Source organism: Polistes canadensis, unplaced genomic scaffold (assembly GCF_001313835.1).
Source record: "Polistes canadensis isolate GaletaPanama2010 unplaced genomic scaffold, ASM131383v1 scaffold_17, whole genome shotgun sequence".
NCBI classification, from domain to species: domain Eukaryota; kingdom Metazoa; phylum Arthropoda; class Insecta; order Hymenoptera; family Vespidae; genus Polistes; species Polistes canadensis.
The window spans coordinates 1,186,787-1,214,201 of record NW_014569564.1 but is presented as its reverse complement, the minus strand read 5'-3'; the positions used below and the strand labels follow the sequence as shown (position 1 = coordinate 1,214,201).

General features: G+C 33.6%; 1 protein-coding gene across 1 annotated transcript in view; it reads right to left on the bottom strand.

The window, feature by feature from the left end:
• Positions 1-27,415, bottom strand: part of LOC106793692 (mannosyl-oligosaccharide 1,2-alpha-mannosidase IA) — a 306,271-nt gene that overhangs the window by 113,735 nt on the left and 165,121 nt on the right. The window lies entirely within an intron of this gene.

The window sequence follows — 27,415 nt, the reverse complement described above, 5'->3', positions numbered from 1 at the left end:
GAATATAAACGTACGAGAGAGAGAGAGAGAGAGAACAGATAGTCGATATTGGAGAGAGTTAAAAGAGACGAGTAGGGGTGGAGGTGTGGGTGGGGTTAAAAGAGGGCGGAGAGGGAGGGGGGTAGAAGTGCCCTAAGGGCACTTGCGAGCGCGTGTACGATTCGAGCTAGATGATTAATCACCGCAAGAGCAGTGAAGGTGGGTAGATACCACTACAAAAACATAATTCAGCTTGTAGGAATCTTGTTAAATCCGATAGAATTATGACCCCTCACCTCCTCATTCGGTATTCGCTTCTCGCGACTGCTGCCAATGTCGTGCTTCGAGCTAAGTTGTTTGCTCTTGTCGATATCTCGCTAGAAGTTTGACCTTACTTTAGAAAAATCTATCTACGTTCAAGATAAAACGGATATTATTTATTGAGTCATTCGCGATTCGATAGTTGTTTTTTTTTTATTTTTGTTGTTGTTCTATAGATACGGCAAATGTTCGTTTAAGTTTAGAATGATTATTTTTTTTTTTTCTGTGTAATTTCGTTGTATGTATAAATCGATCGAAGTATTTTAAGGGGGTGACCTTTCATATTCCTTTTCATCTTTTTTTATATTATTTTTTTTCTTCATCTTTTTGTCATTTTTATTTCATATAGGAAATAGGTAAAAATAGTTGAATGTTATTTTATATATATAGTATAATTTTACTTATAAGTTAAAATTATTATATAATCATCGTTTAATTATTTTTATTTAGTATAGTAAAAGTTAAACGTAATAGTTGAATTATTTCATTACAATCGGATTGAATATAATCTTAAAGAAAAATGATCATTTAATTTAATCATTACCCATATCCTTGGTGAACTTGATTTTTTTATTTTTATGAATATAGAAGATATTTCTATGGTATTTCTATGAAATATCGAAAAGAAACAGAGAGGAGAAGGATAGTTCGAAGAGACGTTCACTCTCACGATATCGTCGCGTGGTTAAGTTGGAGAACGGTTGGGCCCCTGTTCTTCCCTTTCACATCTTGTAACGATCCTAACAACGACTGTGTGTGCAACGAGCGTGCAACGAACGTGCAACGAACGCGCAACGAGAACCATATAGGTGCACACGCGTATGCACGGCAAAGGCTTGCAAGGAATGCAGCCGATGCGAACCGTCACCAGGGCGTATCGTGCGAGGTTAATCATTCAGAGAGAAGGAGAAGGTCGTGTAAATCGAATGCTTTCCTTCTTTTAAACACATACATTTCATTTATTCACTTCTTAAGAAAATATTAATCAACAATTTTTGCTGGAATTATAATAGAATCAAAGTACAATAATAATTATTATTAAATGAAATTAAATCTTTTTTATATGTAAATTTATGGAGAATCGTAGTAAAATGTAAGATTTATGATTCTTATTAAATTAATTATTGTAAATTAGCTGTATAGTATTCTCAAAGTAGAACAAATTATTTCTATTTTAAAATTTATTCGATATTATATTAAAATCGAAGATAATTGTTAGAGATGAATATACTCGATAATAATTGAATTATCAAAATGATTATATATACATATATGGAAAAATAATCAATACAATAGATAAAATATAATCAAAATTAGAAAAATTATTTTTACAGATTATTTGTTTGTAAATAATTGGATTAAAATAATTATAAAAAAGATATGCATTATCATATATATTTTATTGTAATCTATTAAAAACTGTATTGAAACAAGATAATCAAAAATTAATTATTCTTAGCCGATAATAGCAACTAGAACGATCGAAAAAAAAATAGAAACAATAGAATACTTTAATAAGAGAATCAATAGAATAACTATAAGTAAACATAGAAAAGGGAGAGGGAGAGGGAGAAGGAGAGAGGGGGAGAGAGAGAGAGAGAGAAAACTAATCGAGTTCTTTCGTAGATAGGAACGATATGCATACCCAGATAGAATTCGCAGGCATTCCGAGCTTGTGGTCGACGAATACGGTAGCTGGAGGAAAAGGAAATAAATTATCCGTTGGGTAAGCACTATCTCTAAGCGACCTTTCTCCCTCTTCCCACGAGTTCCTTCTCCATCCCTTCTCGGTTATTTCGCGCGTAAACTATTTGCCGGGAGCCTCAAAATTACCGCACAAGCGTTATCTCGCCTATTGCATGGAAGAGAAAAGAGAAAGAGAGAAAGGGAGAGGACTCAAATCGCAGTGGTTTAAACTTTAAAGCGAACGTCCACGAATCGTGGATAACCATTTTGAATAACGAGAATCTATGTATGTTCTTGTTAGTGTTCGTCTACATATGTGTGTACTTACGGTGAACACCGATAACAATGTTTAATGATGAGAAAGTTCAATAATTTCGAAAAGCATAAACATGCTTGACTTCCTAAACATTAATTGTTAATGTGTTATCGAAAGACATTAAATATCATCATTTTTCTATGTTCAATTTTCAAACTTTCCATCGTAAATAACTTTACGTTAAGTAATGTTCATTTGATTAAATAAAATACGTCTATTTGTATATCGAGAGAGAGAGAGAAAAAAAAGAGAAGTTTTAAAATCAATTTTTAGAAAATTTTATGTTCGATCTCTACACCCACCCTTTACTTTAAAATTTTATCTATATTTTATTTAGAGAGAGATACATATGTATAATATATAAAATAATAGATAATAAATGTATATAAAGTATACGCGTAATAATTGGAAAGTAGGAATAGCTGATAATAAATACAAAAGGATGGAAAATAAAATTTGATAATACAGTTCGGTTATTTGTTGCTATTTCGATTTTTATCGATATATATTTATTAGGGATAAAAAGTATAAATAGAGTAAAATTTTTGTAATGTCAAAAGTTACAAACGGAGGTGGCTTTTATCCAGAAAGCTCATAACGTATGGATACGTCTTCTTTGGCGATTACTCTCCTCAACATGTTTCAAGCTTGTGCACGAGCACATTATTTTACAGAAAGTTCACTGAACTTTCTACGTTGCTTCATGCTACACCGCTACATAAACTTAGATTTTCCAACACGCTTGCTCGGTCCAAAACTTATGTCTGAGATCACCCTTTTCTTTTCTTCTTCTTCTTTTTCTTCTTTTTTTATTCATTCTTATTTTTATCCACTTTCTTTTCTCCATCCACTTTACTTTCGAGACGCTGACATTAATTACAGGTGACTAGAGACAAGATCAAGTTGAGATTCTACTTCTAATGTAAGTTTAACGTAAGTCAATTTCACAAAAGTTTATAGCGTAAGTAACATATCATTTAAAATCGTGTTTAACTCGTTAGTCGTTTATTTAACTAACACAAAAGTCAAGTTAATATTAATTATTATCTCAATTTACTTATATTTTAGAGCTTATATTCTTGTTTTAAGTTTATATTATTCCTCCTCTCCTATCGGTCTTATCTATGATATATTTTTGTTTTGTTATACTCACCTGTTTCAATGATACCATAAAAAGTATTCATCAAAATAGTACGTTAAAAATGTTTACACTGAAATAATTCTAATTGAAAATTAAAAAAAAAACAAAGAAAAATTAATGAAAGTAATTCGCACTTACCATTTGGTATAACACGATTGGCCTCCATTTTTAACGATCGTAGACAACAATTGGTTGAACAAAAATTCTTACCTGCAACAAACGGAAATAAAATAGAATATAATATTATATAATAAGAAAAAATAAAAGTTGAAACGCAGCATAGTAATAGGAAAATTGTAATAAAAATAATATGGGGATAAGAAATGATTGAAATCCAATAAAATGGATTAAATGCAATAATTCTGGGAATGTTATCATGTATGCGTAAGGGTATATGTGAAAGGTAGGGTTTGGTCGAAGGTAGGGGTTAGAGATTGACCACGTTTACTATCGCAAACGACATGCCGAGGGACGAAGCTTGCTTTTCGGCTGTGTACGCCGAACGCGTCGAGCTTGACGCGATGCCTTTGAATTATGTAAAATTTATAGGCGAACCAATTTTCGGCATGAATATTGGATGCCGCTTCCTCGTAAATCCGAACAAGCGGAATAATAATTGCGAGAACGAACTTGTTTATGACCGATAAATGGCTTTGAGATCGACCGTTCGTTCGATCTATCGATCCGTTCCTTCAAATCTTTCTAAAGCGTTTTTTAACAAAATATGGCTCTCTCTTACCATTGGTTAATAGTATTTCTTATTATGTTATTTATATTTCGTAATAGATTATTTATTCGTTATTTTTTTGTTTAAATGATTCTGTAATCGTTCGAATCGATTGTATAATATTTAAAAACTTTTTTGCGAAAAATGATTAGAAACAATTTAACACTTTAATTATCGAATTTCGTGGAACTGTACATTTTAATAATATTTTTACACACAAATAAAAAGATAAATAATACTTTTATAACGTAATATTTATATTCGTCAATTCTAAAAGCTATATCTCGATGAAAAATTCAAATGATCACGTTCTTGGATAAAATAATTATTCATTTTCAAATATATGCATATGTCATTTTTAAAATGAGCCCCCAACACTTTACGCGTTCATATTAAATTTCTATTTAACAACGAATAATTTTTGCGCAAGCATTTCGATTAATTCCATTTGAAATATGAAAGAAACAAAAAATGTGATCGATACATTTTATTTATTCATACATTCATAATAAGTGATATAGACGGTGAGAGAGGGAGAGAGAGAAAGAAAAAAAGAGTAGCTTGATGATCGTTAAAAAGAGAAAGAAAATGGCAATAAGAGAGGGTGGTAGTAAAGGGTCGATTAATTTGTGCTTTAATTCAATCAAGGCGACAACCGTCTGGGACATCTACGAGGTTCGCTATTATTAATTACTAATTGGCCTTAGAGTAGTATGCGCCGTTTTGTAAGATAGAAGCAGTGTACCATCAGCTCCTATAATTAGTCGGATGGCGAGGGTATTCAGGCGAGTAGGATCATTAAGGATATATTTACAGCTCTTACGGTGGTGCCTCACCGATCTGCTTCGCGATATCGAAAGACCTTCTCAGCCATTTCATTCTCCAATCCCCACCACCTTTACCACCACTTTTATCACCACCTTTACCACCATCTCCACCTTGGCCACTACTGTAATTTCTCTCTCTCTCTCTCTCTCTCTCTCTCTCTCTCTCTCTCTCTTTCTTCCAGTAGTAGCAAGCCTTCGTTAAATCGTAGTCAATACACTTCCTTCGGTTACCACAAGAAATATTTTTTGCTTCCTAATTAGCCTTCCAAGAAGCAATGATAATCCTTGCGAAATTTTTGTTTTTCTATTTTCTTTCTTTTTCTTTTTTCTTTTATGTAATATTTTTTATTTAGCTAGGGATTATTATTAAGATGGGTCTCGTAAATATTCGAAACGGTGTTATGAGAAAGAACGAACGGAGGGACGATGAATTTGTTGTTACACAATTTTTAACGAGATACTGGTAAGATCATTTGTGTGTGTGTGTATTATATTTTAAATAATAATTGATAATATTTTAAGAAAGATTAAAATTAAATAAATAAGTATCGTAGGAAAATTGGACATTAAAAAGAACTAGAACTTAGTTTTGATTAATTGGACGTTTCGTCCCTTTATTGGGAATTCTTCAGCAACTTCATTTCTAACGTTCAGCGTCTTTTTCATTTGAGCAGACATACATTCTTGTAATATTCGAAAAACTAAACATCTAAACTTCGTTTTATCTTAATCCGTTATATTTGAACACTCAAACAAAACTAAACTGAAAACATTACTTTATTAATATTGGGATTAAAAATATAAAGGAAATATATAATGAGAAAAGAATTAATATTATGTCAACAATGATTCGTTGATATTATGTTCGGTAAGAATAAAAACTGATCGTTAACTGAGAAAAATTGAAATTTAATTTTATCATAATAGAGAAGTTTACTGTTCTTTAGACTGAAGAAGCTGACAGGTGCTTGCTTCCGAGTCTACTGCATTTGTAGCACGCATAGCTATAATAGTTTGTCTGGATGATAGTTGAAGTAAAGAAATTAATCTAGATAAGGAGAAATGCTAAAGGAGAAGACAATTAAATATACCCCAAATAAAATTTTAGAATTTAACAATAGACAAAATACTTAACGTATATACATATTTTTGTTTGTTTTTGGTTTTATTCTTTTATATCTTACTTTTAAATACAAATTATAAATTGTAAATACACGAAGGAGTAAATTTAAAAATAGAATCAAAAAGGTAAAATAGAGTAGAATTTTTTGATCGAATGGCAATGAGAGATTTCACAGTTGATCGAGAAAAGAATCAATGAAAGTGTGGAATGCCGAGGTAAGTCTAAAGGACTGTGCCCATCTGTACTTTTGGGGTTCGAGCTTAAACTGCAAGGATTTACGTAATGTGTTATCCTTGTCCTTCCCAGTCTAAAATTCGTTCGAGTTTGGAGTTTCGGCCTAGTTTCTAGATTCGTGAGGAAGCAAAGTAGGTTTATGGGAAATCGATTCGTTGAAGAGGATTATTACGGTCCGTGGAGAAGGCCGTAGATATATACCCATCTCTCTTTCTCTTCATCTTCCTCTTCCTCTTTAGGTCAAACGGGAATGTTTACCTCAAAATAACTGAAAAACCGTTACTGCTCAAACATTGTTATTTAAAAATAAATGAAAAATGATAGAAATAACATACAGTAAAATTCAATACCAACGTGTTATTATTTTCCATTATCGAATTTGAACTAGAAGAAAAATAGTATGGAATATTTTTATATCAAAATCGATATATACGAGATACGTGAAACGACGCATTAGTTACACCAATGCAAAAAGCATAAGAGAATTATTGTTTTAATTATTATCGAGCTGCTTTTCGATAAAACTGGTCCGATCATTATTGCTATTATCCGTAATACCGTTGGGCCATTCTAACGTCATTATAGTGCTCGATGTTAATAACGCTGATATTATGGTCCTAATTATCGCGATTTATCCATCTCCGATAAAATAATATTCAATTATTATAGCTTTGTCAAAGTCGTGGAATATGGAAAAACTATTAACGGACAAATAATTTATCATTCAATATCTATGATTTATCTCATGAGTTTGTTATCGATTAAGAAAAATGTGTTCCCTTTTTCCTTTCTTTCTTCCATCATTAATTTCTTTTTTTTTTCTTTTTCATTTTTTTTTGGCCATCTATATCAGAGCGCTCTATCTGAAAATAACTCACGCGAGTAGTCTTTGCTAAATTAATCAAAGGGTAAGAAATTTGTAAAAATATTTCGGGAAAATATTTGCACTATGACAAGTGTGCTAAGAGGAAAAGATAATAATAGAGTTGAAAATGAGGAATTGGTTTTTCTCTCTCTTTCTCTCTTTCTCTCGTAAAAAAAAAATCTGCACGAAATTCTTGATTTTCGAGATTTACGGTATATTTTTTTATTTTTAAGAAATCCGTTGAGATTTTTTTTTTTTTTAAGAAATCCGTTGAGATTAAGTTGAGATGAATGTACGTGAATTTTTGAGAAATATAGTTGATATCTCACACAATGAAAATATAGTACAAAAGAAAGATAATAAAAGGATTGGAAAAGGAGAAACTTGGTTTCTCTCTTTCTATCTCGAAAAATACTTATACGAAATTTTCGAGAATCGAGATTTATGGAATTTTTTTTTTTTTTAGAGAAATCTGCCTAATCGATTAGGTAAAGGTAAATGTACATGTATTTTTGAGAAATGCAGCAGATATATTATATCTCGGTGAAAATATAGAAAAAGAGATCGGGGACTGGTGGCGGGGAGCGGGAGGATGTTGGAGGAAGAGAGCAAGAGGAAAGGTTGAATTGCGATGGATCATCGAGAAAGTGGGCCAACAAATAAATTTTTCTCTGGCAGATAAGCAATGCCATTTCGCAAATAGATCCCTGCTTCGTACAGGTGTCCTGGGAGCACCAGTACTTTTCTTCCTTTTTTTATCGGTAGGAGCTTCTTCCATGGAAGGAAAGAAGAAAGGAAAATCGATCGATGCCACCACGGACGGTTATTTACTTTTATCCGATATCGACGTTTGCGTGATATGCACTTATACGTATGCTTTTCTTGTCACTACCTTCTAATGTGAGAGAAAAAAAAGGAAGGAAAGAGAAAGAAATAGAGAAACAAAAATATCGCATAGATCAATTTTTATTATTATTATTATTATTACTATAATAAATAGAACACTGTAATAGAGGACACCTTACATTGAAGATATCTAAACTAATAAACACTAGTCTAGATTGAAACAGTTTTGTTGAGGGTTTTAAATTATAACGAGCGAATACTTAACGAAGTTTAGATGTTTTGTGTTTTGAACATTAATAAAAAGAAAAATGTATGTCTAGTCAATGAACAAAGACGCTGAACTGTAAAGATTAAGGTAACATGTAAAAAAATTATATATTGTATGAGCCTCATGTATGTCGTAATATAAGAAATAATAATAAAATAAAATTTCCAGTTGCTGAAGAAGTTCCAATAAAGGGACGAAACGTCCAACTTAGTTAAATTAAGTTCTACTTCTTTTTTATGTCCAAGTTCCTTGTGATACCTTATCATTAAGAATTATAATTTTGGACGAGAGAAATAACTGATTAAATTATTATTACCATTTAACTTATCCAATTGACACGGGAGTATAAAAATAATGTACATCGTAAATAAAAAACTAAGCAAACACGTATTATATTGATCTAATTTCGATATAGAGAAAAGTATGAAAGTTATTCGAAGGGCAAGTTTAAATTCAAGTCCACGGGGTGGTGGAAAGAAAAAGAAAAGAGCGAAAACGAACGATGGCATATGGTGGACGGATGTCGTGATAAACAAAAACTTAGCTCGTGACGTTACTTGCGCTTGCTTACATTGGCGTGCCAATCGCAAAGAGGAAGAAAGGACGTTTGCGTTTGTGCTCTCTCTCTCTCTCTCTCTCTCTCTCTCTCTCTCTCTCTCTCTCTCATGGAAGATATCTCGCGGTGGCAAGTTAAATCTAAATCGACGATCTGGCTTCTTGCGAGAAGCGTAACCGAACGACGATGTCGATGTTCGATTGATCGACCGGGGTGGTCTCGTGGAAAAAACTTGCTGGATCAACTAAAAATTATTAATATCCCTTGATCGATAGGATCGATAGATCACGATCACGTTAGACCTATATTTTTTATTCTTCTTTTACCCTTCTTTCTATATTTTCCTATAATAAAAAATCTACTTTTGCTAGCAACAGGTCTATGGCTAAATATATAAATCATATATAATTATATTTTATTTATATAATATGTTATATATATATATATATATTATTAATTAGCATATTTTGGAATGAAATCGATGCGTGCAAGAAGTTTGAAAATACATTTGCGAAAGCCACTAAAGACAAGATAATTTCGTGCTCGTTTTGGCTCGTCACGCGAACCACCAACTTCTCTCTATCTTCCATCCTTTGCTCTCGCTTACTTAGGATCCACAAACGATATTTGCATATCGCTTACCGATCGACCACTCTAAACTAAGACGTCACACCCCATCCAGGGCCATAAAATTGTCCTCCTACTAGCACAAGACATATCGATCACCAAGATTATCTTGGAGAAGTTTACACAACGATATTTACTGACTTGTTTTGTTCGATTTTTTTTAACTTTTATCGTATTGCGTTACTATAAAATATCGTCTATATATATGTAAAGTGTGTGTTACCTTTAATATCAAAGAACAAAATTATTATCAAAACACATTGTAAGCTTTATTTCATTGGAAAAAAGATATAATACTGAAGATATTTATTATATTTTTGAAAATTAGACAATCTCACATTTGTATTTTATACTTTAACGCGATAACGTGTATATATAATTTACTAGTTATGTATAAATGTTATATAGAACATAATACATATATGTATATTGTATTACATAGGAAACATTTCACAATAGGAGATCAAACTTCCGGCCTTTCTTTTACCCTTTCCCATTTTACTTTCGGCACGATAGCACCGAACTCGAACGGCTAAAGTATTTCGCCCTCCGGGATTGATGATCGATCGGTGTGCAACAGCTGTGCGATCGATCGACGTCTGCCGGGGCCATCGCGTGTCGGTGGAAAGCTCCGAGGAGCCGGTCATTATCGTATCAATTTTTCATCGACGATTCCTTCGAACCACACCAAACTCTTCTTCTTCTTCTTCTTCTTCCTCTTCTTCTTCTTCTTCTTCTTCTTCTTCTTCTTCCTCTTCTTCTTCTTCTTCTTCTTCATCGAAAAACGTACCAACGTTTCTTATTCTTCCTACCCCCTGTTTTTTTCTTTTTTAGAAAAGAAAGTATTTTGTAAATCCTTTTAAAGAACAGATGGATCGAAACGATCTAGATGGTTGTCGCAATCAATTGCGAACAAAATTTTTTGTACAATTTCAGTATTTATTTACTCGATCAATAAGATTCATTCATTATTTTGTTCTTTTATCTAATTTATAGAAATAAATATCATTTGCAGATAGGAGTAAGTTATTATTATTATTATTATTATTATTATTGTATATACAAATATAAGATAAGATTAAGAAAGGTTAGTTAAATGTCGAATTTCGTTCTAAGGAAGTTAATTATTTCGATTAAAAGATAAAGATTATTCGGAGCAATATACTTAAGCTTTTATGGTCGTTTTATAAATATCGCTAGAGATGCAAGGAAAGTGGGATTAAAGTAGAGCTCGCTCATTTCGACACACGTGTTACACTGCTCCGCGTTACTTCCCTTACTGGTAGGAGTATAAATTTTTAACGGGCATATTCTCTACCACCAAAACTTATATCGCTTAATGACGACCCTTTCTGCGACGCTTTCTACTTTTAACGATCTTTTACGAGAGAACCTAACGCGCCTCGAGTTACTACTGGTATTAGAGTATTAGATATTGTATAAATTTTCGGTTATAATCCTTGGTTAAAAAATTCTGAAGATAAATATCTTAAATATTAGGATTATATCTCATTATGTATAATAATTTTTCGCAAAAATCGTAATTAATTTGAATCGATAAGATAAATAAAAAAAAAAAATGAAAATAATCTTAAAGAGGATGTAATTAAATACGATTGACGGTTAAGCCATTTTTGGAAAAAGGTTTCTCTCTTGCACGAAGATCTTGTAAGTCGATATATCGATGTCACGCGGAAGAGAAGTGAACGCAACAGCGCCGATCTCACCGTGAGACTAGCCAATGAAGTTGAAATCGCCTTGTCGAAATCGACCTCCACGGAAAACCGGTCGAGCTGGAGGTTCTTGCCGGAAAGTGAAGAGCACCGACGAGGAATGCTGAACGTTGACCTTACCCAGAAGCAATGGCGTAACCAAAGGAGAAACTTTTTTATTCTCATATACAATAAGTACATAGTATTTGATAAATGATCATTATTATTATTATTACAAACATTTCATGTTGAATATAATTGTATATTATGAGATTTTATTATTCCTATTAATGGAACATCATTTTAAGAGACGAGTCATTGAATGATTACTCTTAAGACAATTTTATTATTGATAAAATAGAACAATTAAAAAAATATTAATGGATAAAAAGGTTGGCTTTATTTTTCTGTCATTTTATAAGATAAATTATTGATTAAACTTTCGAACACAATTCCGTTAGGATACCATAGTTAAGTCAATACATCATTGAGGAATGTTGTATAGAAATACCCCCCTTCAAGATCGTCTATGAAATGGAAGTAAACCGGTTGGTATGAACTAATCCGGAAAGCGTTTGTTCGATGTCATGTCGAGAGTGCTCGTATACGACCGATTATAGATTCTGACTGTTAGTTCAGAAAAGGGTTTCGTATGACGCGTTTCGATATTGGAGAAAAATGTTAAATACCAAAGGACTCGTTTGACTCCCTGGCGTGCCAGACATTTTGTTTCACTCTGTTTACAAAGGGTTCCAACTCTGTTTGCAGGTACATATGTATGGGTATACATGAGAGTGGGCAAAAGAGAGAGAGAGAGAGAGAGAACTACGACGAATTTCGTGTAAACGAAGGGTCGTCGGCCATGCGTGACGCCGAAAAAGCAATAAATTATAGTACGTTGGTTCTCTCACAGCCAGTGAAAAGTTTAAACGGGCACGATTAACGAATATTACGTGGCCCGTGAAACGTGTTAACGCTCGGTACGTAAAAAGTACGACCTGACTCGAGTTTGGTTCAATGGTGAACAGTGGGGTCCTGATAAATGAACACATTTCCAAGCTCTCGTTAACGACAATATTAAACTTTGTTAATGATCTAATTTGTAATTAAAGTGTTACCCCCGGAGAATTACCTTTTATTTTTTTCTTTCAAATATTTTCATTATACTTTTCTAATAGTTAGAATTCGATTTGACTGGTCAATTTGAAATTCATTCATTATTTCACAATCGAACGAAACTTTGACATCTTTTCTTCTACTTCTACAATTTTCTATCTCGATATTACATTACATGGTTAAACGATATTTCAATGACACATCGAACAGTTAATATTCCCCGTTTCGATTTCCTCTTTGTCACAATGTTCCATTATTTATAAATCTATAACCATGCGCGCGTGGTTCGTAATTGTTATAGTTATAACCGTTCCGTCCTCCATTATATCGCTTTCACGGTCATAGTATCAGAATTTCAATGAAATTCTACCTACCCAGCTCTATGATGAGACTCTCATATTTCTGCGTTGTAATGATTGACTTATGAGAAATACTAGAAGTAGATATTTCACGACATAATATTGAGATACAAAATAATAATACATACTTCAAAATCATTCCAAACATTTTCTATCGTATATCACGCATTTTCTTTTTATTATTCTTTTTTACACGGAAACCAAAATTTCAATTAAATATTTAAAAACAAAAATGAGGAACGAATTGCAGTACAAATTATTCAGATGAGTCCAAAAATAGAAATTAATCGTGCGGGAAGTAGGAACTCGAATAGAGAGATACAAATAGATTGAACGGGGCTAAGGGGGCGAGGTTGGAGGTAGGAGAGTGGGAAGGAATAGGAGGAGGAGGGTGGGGGGGGGAGAAAAAATGAAAAGCTATTTCGTAGCTGACGATACCGCGAGAGGAAAGTGGTGCGTTGGTGGTAGAAGGTGAATTGTGGGAGGGGAGTGGGGTGTAGGAGATGAGGTTAAAGGTGTAGGAAGAGGTTGTGGGGTTGCGAGAAGGGGGTCGAGGGGTGGGCCAGGGAGGGGAATCGATTCACGGGAAATCGGCGCGCGCTTGCTCGCTCAAAACGCAGAGGTAATTTATCCAGAACGAAAAGCGGAAGTCCCAATGGCCAAACCGGTGAACGGAGGCAGCCGAAATTGGTATGCAAAACGAGATAAATCACGCTTACGTCCGGCGCAGCTGCACCTGGAAGCACGAATTCGTTCGTCACTCGAAAACTCAGTTATGCTGCCCTCCTGGACGAGACTTTGCTTTCGTGTTCAAACTTTCGAACGTGGGAGAAAGGAGAAATAAAAATAAAGCGGGAGGTTAGGGGTAGTTGTGAGGTGAAATAAATAATATAAAACAAATAGTAATAGATCAGAGATCATTTTGATAAGAGAACGAGAATATATAATTTATTCTTCATTTTTAGATTTTACTTATGTAAGCGTGGAATAATTATTTTTGTCGACAGTACGAAGAATTTGGTAAATTTAGCATAGAAAAAGAAAAAAGAAAAGAAATTAATGTACTGTTATAAAGGGTAAACGTGAAAAATAGGAAAAAGTGTGAAAATCTTTTGTTCGATGTAAGAGGGAAAAAAAATGCTTGGAAATGAAATGTGCACTTGTTTAATAAATATGTTTTGATAAACAATTTGAGAAAGCTCGTTTCGTTTATTATATCGTTCTTAGAAGAAAAAATAAATAAAGAAATGAATTCTTGAAAAATTTATGACACTTGTGCTCTCGGTACAATATTAATGAAACAAAAATAAAATTTTCGCGTATGGTTAAATACAGCGCGTACACACACGCACAAACACAGATACATCAAAATACAAGCAACGAGAATGCCGGAACGTTCAACTTAGAACGAGGTGAAACGAAACGTCGTATTAATATTCAATTTTGGACGCTTAAGTACGGTGGTTTAATAATATCTATGCGACGTTTCAAAGGGCCTGGCAAATAACCATTTCGAGTGTGTAATATTGTGTCGCCGCTAGGCGTACCACGTTTCTCGCTGTAAACTTGCCTTTGGCTTGGCATCAAGGCCGACTCTGTTTAACCAATGTCGCTGGTCTAGTATGTATATCGCGAGGTGGAAAATGAAATACACAAAGTTTCCTATTGTAAATTGAAACATTCTCCAACTGACACGTTTGATACAAACTGTTTTTAACGTTTCGGTATGTTACGCTTACGTACCCTTAAATGATAATACCGTTTTGTAATAATTTTAAGAATACCACATCAAAATAAATGAACAATTATTCTTCGTATTGAAAATAATCAGGATTAATAAATAAAGCAAGAACGAATGAAATTAAAGCAAGATAAAAGAAATATTTATAACAGATTATATAGAATCGTTACGATCAACCGTCAACAGTCGATGATAGTTATTATTAATAATAATGAATTTTCCTACCGTCCCCTTCTAGGAGAGTGTACGCAATTAACGAACACATCGTTAGACCGTTCGTTATCGTTGGTTAAGCGCAACGAAGGAGTCTACGTAGAATGTTAGAGTAGAGAACGTGAAAAAGGGGAAAGGGCTTGGCAAGGCTTGGCAAACACACGACACACCGATGTCATTATGTCATGCTGTGGAAGGAGTATCCACGACCCCTTTGCAGTCCACACCCCCGGGACAAGTTTCGTTTACGTTGGCCCTTACGTTCGCTAATGAGGAAGCTATAATATTACGTGAGACGTAAGTAATGGACGGTCGTGGTGCCCCGTTACGATGAAGAGAACCTTAGTCCTTCGGTACCTTAGACCTTTCCTTTTCCTTCTCTCTCTATCTCTCTTGTTTTTACCTTCTTAGGCTTATGGTATGCGAAGAATAGACCCCGATCTACGACTACGATCCTTCGAGCTTATCAATGGTGATCTTCCAACGCTCTTATACCTCTCATCCTCCAACCCCCCTCTCTCCGGCATCCTCATCTTCCTTCTTCTTCTTCATCTTCTTGTCTCATACTTCGCATGCCCTGCTGACTAGTCGATAATCGGATTTATTAATAACGAGTCCCTTAAATTCCAAGAATGCCATCTACATCAAGTTCCCACAAACTTGGTTTGGATCAATTTTTTGATGATTCTTTTGATACGAGTCTATGTATCTTAATTAAAAACTTTATTCGTTTTGTATAGTAAGTAAACTATCATATATTTAATATCATCTGTTGCTAGCAAGGATTACTTAAAGGAAGAAAATACTTGGATGTTCGGAAAAATTTCACATGCCTGATTAAAAATAATATATGTTAATTTGTAATTTTTTTTAAAAATCGTTACGAGCTTTTTCAACGATTTAATATTTTTATTAAAATCAAATCGAAAGATAGTTTTTCAATACTTGGTTTACATATAATAATTATTATTAATATAAGTACATAGTTTAATCCTTACTATACAATCTTCTAAATGGAATAAACCTACGTTGACGTGCCAGCTTCAGAGAATTCCTATATCCCTAGGATTTGCTCGATAGGATCGTGAGATGTTGAGTAAACGGCGATCTTGTTGAAGCTCAAAATCACGCAGGATTTCCGGTGAATTGATCTACGATTATAGCTCATATACCACCAACCTCCCCCTACTCACTCACTCTGTCTCTGTCTCTCTCTCTCTCTCTCTCTCTCTCTCTTTCTCTCTCTCTCTTGAAACTTAAACGCTTCGATCAGTGAGCTTCGCACACATTTTTGTCATTAATATAATAATATTATTAAATTAATATAATTCAATTAATAATTATATTATATATTATATATAATAATAATATTACTGTGTGGATTATATACTAAATTAAGTTTAACATTGGTTAACTTTTTATTTATAATATTTGTAATAATTTAGAAATAAATAATAATTCATTTCCCTTTCTCCATTGTCTTACTTACGTTGCTTCCTTTTTCTTCATCTTTTCCTTTAGCAGTAAATGTAGTCCTTGAAAGTTTACGCGACAACATCGGTGTAAAGCTGTCGAGTTAGGTGCATATAGAAGTCGAAAGGTATCTGCTCTCGAGGAGTAATTAACGACGATTAGGTATAATGGCTGATGGTATCTTCGTCAGTGAGAGTTTCTCTCGAAGAGTTCGTGACGGTGTTCGGTGGACAGTAGAAGAAGCGTAGGAGAAGCGAAATATAAGAGATGTCTCAGAGTGTCTTTAACTTTTACCTGTCTTGTCTTGTTGCTTAGGTAAATCTCTTGTAATAAGAGATTCGAACTTAGAAGTAATCAGAGAAGTATATACACGGTGCCTTAGCTAAAAGAGGCCATTTAAATATATTTTCTTTGTTTTAAATAATATTTAAGAAATATTTTGATTGGGTTCAAAAGAGGTATGCCATGGTAGAGGGAAATTGTTTTGTAAGGTAATTTTTTATGGAATTTTTCCAGATCATCGGTATTTTTTTGTACCCTATAAGAATGTATAATTTTATATCGTATCTTGTAGCGGGTGAACAAACAAATATATTTAAACATACCTGTATCATGATCTTCAAATGACATTTGAGAACCAAAAATATACGGCAAAGAACAACCCTGATACAACTCTGACAAATCTCGTTTAACTTTTAATAATTTGTTTAACAAATTTTTTATATTTTATTCCTGTATTAGTCACATAATTCAAATATACAGCGATTTTTTATTTTTAATCTAATATAATTGCAATTTTAAAATCAGAATAAACCTATATAATGTATTACAGGGTTTTCAAAATTGTGGTACCGGACCGCAGAAAAAAATGCCGGTCCCTGGAAAAAATTTATAATAAAAAATACAAAATTTTCGCTATTTAAATATTATAATCATTATTAAAAATAATTTAAAATATATTGAAATGAGCAATTTGTCCAGTTTAATAAAGTTTATTTAAAATAAATAACCTGATTTTTTATTAACTCATTTATCAAAAATTAAAATTTAAATAATATGACATATGTATTTTGTTTTTTCTTTTTACATGAAAGAGGACCGCGTAAAAATTGTACAAAAAAAAAGCGCGGTACGCTACAGAAAAAGTTTGGTAAACGCTGGTAATATTACGTCGTTCACATTTACATATGATATTTTTGGAAAAAAAAAAAAAAAGAAAATGACCAATAATTTGATCAATCAGAAATTTTTGTTTCTTTCTATCAAAAGTAGCTATCAGAGTATATTGTAGGCAGGAAATCGCGAGAACGAAGTGGATAAGGCTTGTCCAGACGCGTTCCACCCACGTTTCAGTCGGTTAAGTCTCCAGTACTCGGCAGTTCCCGCGATATATCGAACGATAATGCTTACAGCCTTGGCTTTATCTCGCCAGGAGACTGGAGAACCTCGCAGTTTGCATATCTATGAGCGAACGGACAACCGACGAGGACTCGAGAATGGCTACCGTGTCTCGAGTATTTTACTCGAGCATTCCACCATACCACGAACGAAGGAACGAAGGAACGAACGCTCGGTTTACTAGAATTGTTTGCTCTTGCCGGCATGATCAAAAGAGTTCAAAGGTTACTACAAGAAAGTACACTTTGAGGTAGCACAGAAGCTATCAGAATTTTTTGTTCACAAATTATGACATACTTTCGTTTATATCGTTTTTCATATATATATTATGTTAGTTGTATAATTATCTTAACAATTATTATCCAAGTAATTAATATTAAATGTATAGATACGTTTAATTCGTCATTTATAAATTATAATTAAAAATATAAAGTATGTATTTTATAGATATTTTCAGAAGATAGATAATTAATATAAAAATGTATTATCGTAATGATTCGATAAGATGATATCAAGTACTAAAAATACGAAGTGCTTTTAAAGTTTATTCCTTTTGCTTTTAAAAATCTGCGAGTTATGATCGTTGGCTATACAGCTGACTGTGTATAGGTGGTAAAGTAAGAAAAATACGTGAGATTCCGATGTAGAAAAGCATCTACCTTAAGCTGCCATCTTTCGACGCAGTCACTGTTACGATGTAACGTTTCACCAAAAGAGCTTTCCGTAGATCTGAAAATCTAAAAGAAGCTTAAAAAAGAGAGAAATAAAAAGAAAAAGATACAAAAGTAAGACAGGAAAAAGGATGCAATTTTTTTTTTTTGTACGTAAATATTTCCCAAAAGAAGATTACAACGAAGAAAACGTTGAAACGCCTAAGTCTGTATTTTCGAAACATTTCTTTAGCCAGGAAGAAGATGACGAAGAAAGAGGGGTGGTAGTGGTTGTAGCGGGAATAAGGGGTAGGGTTTTGAAGGTGTATAGAATCACTAATATCTTTTGGTTGAGGATGTGCGCTCGAGGCAGTTGTTTCCTCGCAGCTGATGTGATAACATAAACAGCAAGCATAATTTACCGTACCGTTTCTGCCATGCACTCGCCTTATGTGTATACGTAAATCTAACGTACATACGTGGGACGATTATCTGTGATCTACCACGTGATACAAAAGATTTTTAGTCGGTGATCCGGGCAATGTGTAAGAGAAACTGAAAACCAAGTTTGTCTTCTACTATTACTACTAGTAATACTACTATCGCTATTATTAATATCACTACGATTAATACTACCAGTATCAACATATATTATGTTGTTAGTATTAGTATTGTGCTATCATTATTATTATAATATTACTATTACTACTACTATTATTATATACTATATTATATACTAACATTACAACTAAATTACTATTAACACTACTATAATACTATTAATACATTATTATTAATATAGTTAGAATACAACTATTACTACACTATTACTATTATTATTAATATTACAATACTATTAGTATAACTACATTATTACTTTTGACCAATATGTAAAGCTTCAGAAGTTCTTGCTCTCAAAGCTCCAAAGATCATCGAAGAAGGAAAGGGCTAAAGCTAGGTAATTTACCTATGTACTTTCAAATAAGACTTAAATAGAAGGAAATAGTAGTAAGGAGATAGTAGGAGACTCTTAACAAAGGACACTTAGACCGAGACGATTTAATGATCAAACTTTTCGACGTTTATCTCGACGAACCGTACGTCTCGACTGTCTTTAATCAGAAACATTCTTGGAAAGTCGAGTCTTTTATCCAACCTCATCCTACCTCATTTTTCTCTTTCTTCTTTTTCAGTCTTACAATCGCGAGTAGAAAAGTCTAACGAAGTTTTATTTGGATCATGATACCAATTCACTCTTCTTCTTCTTCTTCTTTGTCTTGATTTTAACTTACATTAGGCTTTAACACAAATCGGAAACAATCGAACGCGTTTAAAATCAAAATGATGGGATTTAAATACAAAAAAATCTTTCAACGATCCGATCTAATTCAATAAAATTTGATTAATTTAATAATGGGATTGTGTAATTTTTTTTTTTGTATATAACTAAGACGATCCCTATAACATTTTACCTTCGTTCCAGATTATATTTTCTCCTTCAAGAGGCGATGTATACTATATATATAGTTAACTAGAACGACGTTATTAACTTCGTATACGTTGGCTCCGGAAATCCAATATCAAGCTTCGTGCCAGTCCAAATTACGATACATTATATATTCCACGCGTAAAATTTCGACGGTGATCATGACTTCGTTTCGACTTCCATGTAATTCCCTGTAGTAATGCAAGCGTGTAAGCATGGAAACTACGTAACCATGGAAACATGATTTTATTAACAACGATCGTAGGTATTAAAATGTTTGAGAAAAGTTTCCTTAATGTAATCGTTTCAAACAAATCGTTTATAAAACGATTATTTCCTCTCTTACACTTCGTCGAGAAGTTTTTTTTTCCTATTACAGATTCGTTTAACGTTTGTTACGAATCAATTAACGTTAAGCATTGAAAAAAGAACAAAATCTCGACATATAAAAGAATATTGATTTAAATTATCAATGAAGTTCGTGCAAAAACAGGAAGCACCGGGGATTGTAACTTTTTAATCATTCACGATTTTCCTTTTGTCTTTTCGATAGAGATATAATATCAGTATTTCATCGAATCCCATTCATAATTAATCGAAAGTTTACGCTCTTAATTGATTTCAAATGAAAGAACGCGTCAATCCTCCTTCCGTTGAAACTACGTTGAAAACGCGAATAATAACAGCAGCATTATTAATTGATCAAACTTTATAAGTTATCTATTACATTTTCCAATATTAGTTTTGAAATATAATACGAAAAATGTATGATTTTAAAATGAACAAAGGAAGATTAGAGAAAGAGAAAGTAGGATGGTTGTCAAAACGATCTGTCATTATCCAACGAGTGAAAAGGAAGTCCTAAATCAAAGTATAAAATTTAAATGGAATTCGCATCTCGATATGGGCTCTCGCATCGATGAGTTCCCTACTAAAATTCGTTCGGCCGTAAGATTCAATCGAACCAACCCCCATTATCAAAGGTAATTACGCCACAGAGCGAATCTTCAATGTGGATCGAGTAATCTATCGACTCCACGTCATCGGTGATCTTCCTATACGGATTAATTGGGCTTCCTCAACATTCTCTTGCCATAATTATCGGATATTTCGCATAATGAATCAAAGAATTCTACCGTGACAACGACTTTATCAAAATAATCTTAATTTTTTTTATCATTCAAGAAGAATAAACATTTTCTAATTAAATGAAAAGTTGTAATTACTTTCGTAAAAACGGCAAGGATAATAAGAGAAAAAGAAAGAAAAATAATAATTAATTGAATTTTCTATAAACCGATCGAATACTTCCGAAATGGGGTTTGTCAAAATAATTCAATTGTTACAAATTGATCGATTAGAAAGACGTTTGAATTCAAAGAAATTGTAACTGTTTGCAAAAAGCAAACAGGATAAAAGGAAAATAAAAATAAATTGATTCTTTCTGAAATTATAATGAAATAATAACGATTGAACGAGTATAAAAATTAAGAAATTAAAATAAAGTTTAACTACGTGCGCAAAAGTTAAGATAGAGAAAAGAAAATTTGAATCTTCTATAAAAACAATCGAGCACCTCGTCGGTACTAAAATTATTAAATAGGTACTATTACGATTGGAGAAATATAAAAATTCATAAATTAAAAGAAAGTTTTTGACTCCTTTCGAAAGAAAAGAAAAAGAAAACTTAACAAAGAAAACGAAATAAAAAGAAATTGAATTTTCCATAAACTGATCGATTATCGATAAGCTGATTACCATCGAACCGCGTTATCGAATCTATATTACATGCTCTAGCAGCTTGGCAAAGTGGAAGTTTCTTGAAAGTTTAATTGAAATCCAACGGAGGCGTTCGCTTCAACTATTTTTCCGAATCGCAAAGTTCTTTCAAAGAATCACTAGCCCCAATCTCTATCACTCGACGCTTTTTCATTTTTTTTTTGTACCCTCTTTTTTCCTCTATCTTCTTTATTCCAATCAATCGATAAGACGACCCTAGAATAAAGTATCTTTCCACAGTTCTGAATACTGATTTATTATCTTATAACTATCCACAATCGAACACTTTTATTCGTTATTTTCCTCTTAAAAGTGCTGAACTGACTTGAAAAAAGAAAAAAAAAAAAGAAAAATTATTTTGTCATATCGAGAAAATCATATCATTATATTTCAAAATCATTTCGTATGGGCAAATTTAAACATTTAAATGTCAATGTTAACAAAATAAGTCATCCAACTTTTCTAACAAAAGACGTGTAACTCGATCTCATCAGCACGTTACATGCATTTCCAGTTAAGAAGCTACATTCTAGGTCTAACCTAAGAGAGTTTCATGCATACAAAGATAAAGAGAAAGACAGATAGAGAGAAATGACAAAGACAGAATTGTAGATAGTAGATGACTCGTGAGAAGGGCGACAAGGACAGACAAAGTACGACAATGTTACCACGAGATTCTCTGGTAGACGCGTCGAATTCTTGATCTCCCCAGAATAGAGAGGGAAGAGGTAAGAGCAAGTAGCAAGCAGCAGCAAGTAGCAACGAACTATACGGTACTTAACTTGCCTAACTACTAGTGCTAACATCGTGCTTTAATGGCACGCCAGGAGTAGTAGTCGTTGTCGTTGGTACTCCAAGTAGTTCTAGGTAGGTAGGTAGGTAGGTAGGTAGGTAGGTAGGTAGGTAGGTAGGTAGGTAGGTAGGTAGGTAGGTAGGTAGGTAGTTTCACGCGTTCGGGATTCTGTTTCCTCAAGGCGCCTGTTTCCACCTCTACTCTATGTTGAATCCCTCAGCTGGCGAAGAGTGTAACGGAAGAACCCCGTAGACGGCTGCCTGCCGTTTGGTGGGAGTACGAACAGAGTGGAAAGGTAAGCTATGCGAGAAAGAGAGAATGAGTTTTTGTGGTATATACTAACAGCAAAGAGAGGACTGAGTAGTTCCTTAGAGAACACAGGACGAGAGACGTGGGAGTGCCCATCGGCACGAACTTATGACTCTCAGCCTGGCCATTTGTTATGTTTAGCCGCGGAGAAGCTTTGCTCGCAAACTACAACATACAGTCTTTTCTCAACTTTTTCACTTTTTCTCAAGATCTTGGAGACACACCTAGATTAAAGGAACAACAGAACTTCACTTTGGTATATATATATATAAAACTGTTCAAGTTATTCGATATTTCTTCTATTAAATATTTCGTTTCTGACAAAGGATTTGTGGTTGTCTCAATTTTGTTTTGTTGTTGTTTAGAATTATTGTAACTTGGATTTAAAGAACATTGCTTGGAGATAGAAAATAATCAAATAAGTAAGAGAGAAATAGGAGCAAGTCCAAGTAGCAAAGCGGTTTGTTTTCATTTTTCCATGTCCCGTTCAGTACCGGACGTTACTGAGATAAGTACTAATGTACCGCCTACGATCTCCTTGTTCTACGAGGAGGCTCGCTTCATGGCAAACGATAAACTGGACTTTCGTGAGCAAGAGAAACGCTGAAGAAACGGCTCAACGTGCGAAAACGAAGACGAGGTGAGTTCAGAGTAGCGTGGGTGATGTTCAGATCTTTGAGCTTTGTCTCTTTGCTACCAGACGAATCTTCAATCGTATTTCCTTTTTTTATTTTTGTAAGAAAGATTTATCGAAATATCGTCTTTCCTACTATGTTATCAAATCGGCCAAACATTATGTCGAATCGATTTATAAATTTCAATATTTTGTTTTATTCTAACTAGAAAATTTTAATTGTTCTAATGGTAATATAAAAATGTAACAAACTTAAGAAATATTCCTATTTTAATAATTATCTTGAAATTATGGTAAAAAATGTAAAAAAATATGATATCCAATACGGAACGCTAGGAAACTTTTTATAGAAAACTCAAGAGACTTTAATTTTACCTCTCTCTCTCTCTCTCTCGAAGAATGAATGAATATTTATTAAAATAAGAAACGCAAATAAGCAAATATCTATAAGTTTTTAACTTTATTCGAAATTATACTAATTTAAGTATCTTGAAAAAGAAAGTATAGTTTAATTGAATCCAATTAATATATATATATATAATATATGTATTTAATATTTGATAATAAGTACAGTAACAATAACGTAGTATATGCATTTAGGTTAATGTATTTGAGCTACAAAGTTTCAAAAGATCACAACACCTTTTGTGTAAGCCACACGATCCTTAAACGTTTCCACCCACTTATTTCCTGTCGGCGGCATCGAACTTTTTGTCTGTTAATGTGCAAAGAAAATATTCGAGAGTTCACCTACGCATTTTGTGCATCATCGGCCAAGTAGTCTTCTTATTAAGTAAGACTTATTATAAAAAAAAAATAATAATTTAAAAAAAAGAAGAAACAACCGTTCTTGTATTTGTTGAATAAGCAAGGATCATAAAAGTCAACTGATTAACAAAAAAAAAGAAGAACATGCAAATTATTAGGTAGGATTAGGAGCCTCAAGTCAAAACACTTTGGTTGTAGAGTGAATTCATGGGACGTCTTGTCCACGTGTCGATCGATCCATTCGATCCCTTCGTCTTCACGCGATCCGTCTGGCTCGTTCGAGATATGCTATCGACATTTTGGACACCGATCCTGAATAGTCGATCCAATCGAATGGCACAAATAACAAGAGTTAAATTCTATAGTTAGAAATGGAACAGCAACGTGTCTATGTCAAGTCATACAACGATCATAATAAATGTTACGAATCACACAGTGCACTAATCTATAATTTCTTATTTAATAATTTATTCTAATATTATCTAAAAAATATTTGACTTAAAGAATAATCAATGTAGACGAATAAAGAATTCGCCATGAATCTTGTGTAAGAGAAAAACAAAGAAATCATTAGTTTTATAACTATATAAAATTAAATAATAATAATATAAAAAAGAGTATTTTTATATTAAATTTATGAATTAAGTTAACGAACAATTGTTATATAATCTAAAAAAATGTTAGTTCAATTGACAAGAAGGTGTCAGGCCTTGCAATTTTAAGAACGATCAAGAATCAAAGATCAATGTATAATCCGAAAGCTGATGTGTCTGCCATTGGAGAAACGCATCATGCTAAATGGGTTGTAGCTCGCGTAAGATCCATCGTAAGCTCCGATCAAAAGCACTTACTGAAGGAAAGAGAGAGAGAGAGACAGAGAGTGTATATATATGTGTGTGTGTGTATGTGTATATATAGGATTGAAAGGAGAGAGTTGTTCGATCGCCACCACAGGATTACGTTCCTGGCATAATGCCAAGGAGCAAAGGCCACTGTCCTGAATGATCAAGCGTTCAATGTCGGTAGGCTCGCAGCATTGGCCCGCAGCATTGGCCCTCAGGAATCAGAGTCGTCTCTCTCTCTCTCTCTCTCTAGGCTAGGATGCGTTTCGAGAGGACAACGCATACACGTAGATGAGGCAAGATGAAGAGGGTGGAAGGGTGGTGAGACGCCATAAGGAATTCCATTCGGCTCAGAGTAGCCCCAATAGAGATTAGCTTCATCGAGTAACAATACTGCATTGTGCGTACCGTGTTCGCATTGCTTCGAAAGATCCTTACGCGTTTTTCGCCGTTTACAATTACCTATCTTTAACCAATTTCTTGTATTTCTTCTATTCAATGAATGTTCAAAAATTGTGTGTATGAAAATTTCATTTTACGCAATAACGATCTAATATTTGAATTTCTTGTGATCTTGCTTATTGTTAGATAATCTTGTTAGAAATAATAATAGTATATGTTCTATTATTTACGGAATAGAATATTTTCACATATCTAATGCGGGTATACATATAATATATAATACGCCAATGGGGGAGGGGGGGAGAAACATTTTGTGAAAATCGAGGTGGTCTATTCGTCGAGAGTTTTCCATCATCTCTTTGCGTTAGCAGCAGCATATGACACTCGTACACGTACGTTCTTCAAATTCTTGTTAAAAAAGTTTGAGTGGATTCCAGGTTGGATTCATGAGTAGTCGCTCTACTCACTCTAGACCTTTCTATATGTATGTGCGTACATATATATATATATATACACACACACGCATATATACATATGTTTTACTTAAAACGAAGACCTTCCACTACGTTTATCTTTGCGTACCGATACTCCATCAAGTAACGTACTCGCTCAAACAGTTATCCACGTAGTATCTAGGTATGTGTGTACCATTAGGAAAACTCGAGTTCCTCGGCACGTAGTCTCTTGCTGAGAGAGGGAGAGGGAGAGGGAGAGAAAGAAAAATAGAAAGAGAAAGACCTATGTGTAATTCCGTTAACCTTGCCATTGCACCAATGAGACTACGATTATCTCGTGAATCTTTCTCGCTCTTCTATCTGTTTCTTTTTTTATTTTTAATTCTTCTTCTTCGACTTCATCTTCCACCCCTCCTCCTCCTCCTCCTATTCTTCCTCGTCTTTTATATCTTCTTTTTCTTTTTCTTCTTGGTTTTCTTCTAGTCTACTCAACAACTCAAGAAAGTAACGTAGGTTTTGCTTCCAAGCCAGCAAAAAGGGTTCTCGTTGACCTGAATCTCGCTCGATGCTCATTACCTTCTATAGAATTAATGGTAATTCCTCGTCGAGACTCGTTGGAAGTTTCGAGTCGTTGTTGCAAGACCTCCTCACCGAACTTTTACACTCCACTTTGTGACCCTTTCGAGCTTTTCCAAACTTATTTGCTCTCTCGCTCGTCTTTTCTTTCTTTTTCTCTTTCTTTCTCCTTCTCTTTTATGCAATCTCTATTCGTACGATTTAGGAAAAGCGAGAACTTAACAAACATTCATAATTTTTCGGGTTTTAATAAATCAGTAAGTTACAGTCTCTACGTTCCACATATCCTGAAACATCGTCTGTTTACTTACTTTCTTTACACTACCTAACCCATGCGTTATCTTCTTCTATAAATATTACTTTTCCAGAATGAAAGAAGGAGAGAGAAAGAGAAAGATACGTAGAAAGATAAAGGTAACGTATTTTAGGCTTCAGTCGTCGTTTATTTGCGAGGTGGCAAAACATTACGGAGAACTTGGGAATTTGATTTTTCTTGTAGCAATCAACAACGAGCTTGCGAATCGACGATTTGACTTTCCAAACGAGTGAACGTTCAAAGTTAGCAACTCCTTTTCAACTCTGTCTCTCTCTCTTTCTCTTTCTATATTTTTTGTTCTTTCTCTTATGTCAATGTTTCTGGTTTATTTTCCACGCTTCCTCGATTCTTGTCAACAAACTTCGCTTCGAATCTAAATGTAAAGAGAGTAAAGGAGAGAGAAAGAGAAAGAGAAGAAGAAGGAGAGAGAAGAGAAATTCTCTCTCTTGGACTTCTCGTAATTCTACGCTCGTCTCATTTCTAGAAGTAGCTAATAGAAGACTAGCTAAAGGATGAAAGGATTAGGAAGGAAGAAGGAGGTATAATTATCCGTTGCTAGTATACACGAAAGGTTCCACGTCATCATTCGTAACGTTTGTTGAAGTTTAAACGTATTTCTAAACTTATCGGATCTTAAGTATGTAAGTAACGAAGTTGAATAAATACGAATAACCGTTGAGATGTATTACTTTTTGTCGATATTATTAATACTTGTTAAAAAAATTAACTTTCATTTTGTATAAATATTTGGAAATGTGTTAAGTAAAAAAGAAAAGGTTTTGTTCTTTAAAGGGTTTAAGGTCGAGTTGAATTTTTAGTATCTATTTAGTATTTAGTTAAGAACATCAAGAGTACTCTAACTTAATCGTATTATTAA